Source organism: Vombatus ursinus, unplaced genomic scaffold (assembly GCF_900497805.2).
Source record: "Vombatus ursinus unplaced genomic scaffold, bare-nosed wombat genome assembly UNPS02009770.1, whole genome shotgun sequence".
NCBI lineage: Eukaryota > Metazoa > Chordata > Mammalia > Diprotodontia > Vombatidae > Vombatus > Vombatus ursinus.
Window position 1 is genome coordinate 2,603,981 of NW_020949548.1, and position 1,121 is coordinate 2,605,101.

The window sequence follows — 1,121 nt, forward strand, 5'->3', positions numbered from 1 at the left end:
AGGTGAAGGGAGGAAGAAAGAGAAAGGAGGAGGGAAAAGTAATCAGGAAGAGGAGGGGGAGTAAGGAGAAGGGGAAGGAGGAAGAGCAGGATGGAGGAGGAAAGGCAGAGAAGAGAATCAGGAGGAATGAGGAGCAGAATAATATTAACAATAGCTAGCATTTACTAGGCACTTTAAGGTTCGCGAAGCTCTTTACAAATATTATCTCGTCTTATCCTCACAACAACCCTGGGAAGTTGGTGCTTTTATTATCTCCACTTTACAGATGAAGAAACTGAGGCAAACAGGGTCATAGAGCTAGTGTCCGAGCCTAGATTTGAACTTAGAACTTCTTGACTTCAAGTCCAAGGGAGGAGCATTGGGAGAGTTGGGTAAGAGTTGGAGGAGGAAGGGTAAGGAGGTGGAGGAAGATGATCATTAGAGTGGAGTGTGGCCATTCTTCTTGATCCTCACGACTTCTCATTTCCCTGCATGGTGGGGGGTGGGGGGAGAGGGAGGAAGACCAGAAGGAGGAATAGGAGGAATAGTAATGGAGTCTGACTCTGGGAGAAGCAGGAGAAGGAGGGATTGGACCTTGGACCAGGAGGAAGAAGGGAGAAAGGTAAAAGAAAGAAACAGAAGGAAGTAGCCTAATCAAGCCATTGGCAGCCCGGGGCTGGAGGGCTTGCCACATAGCAGAGGGGGGAAAGAACAGACTGACGGGAGGGGACTGTCCTCCATAGAATTCACGCCCTCCCCTCCTCCACCAGTCTCCCCTCTGGGAAAATACCCGTAGTCACCTCAGCCCGCAGCCTGTTGTTTCTCGTCTGGTTGGTTTTCCCAGGGGCTGCCAAGGAGAGAGTACACTGACAGAGGCAATGAGCAGGGCAGATTGGCCAATGCCGTGCCGTGCCCCGTAGGTGGCTGCTGGCTTGTCTAGGAAGCCCTGCACCTCAACACTGGTGTATTGTCCAGACCTCGGAAAGATGCAGCCACTCTAGGATGGCCCCTTTTTTGGAACACAGAATGGATTGTACATTGTGGCGCCTCTGACAGGCGGTCTCACCTCCCTCCCTTCCTTTCTTCTTCCCTTCCCTCTCTCCCTTCTCTTTCCTTCCCTCCTTCCTCTTTTTTCTTTCTTC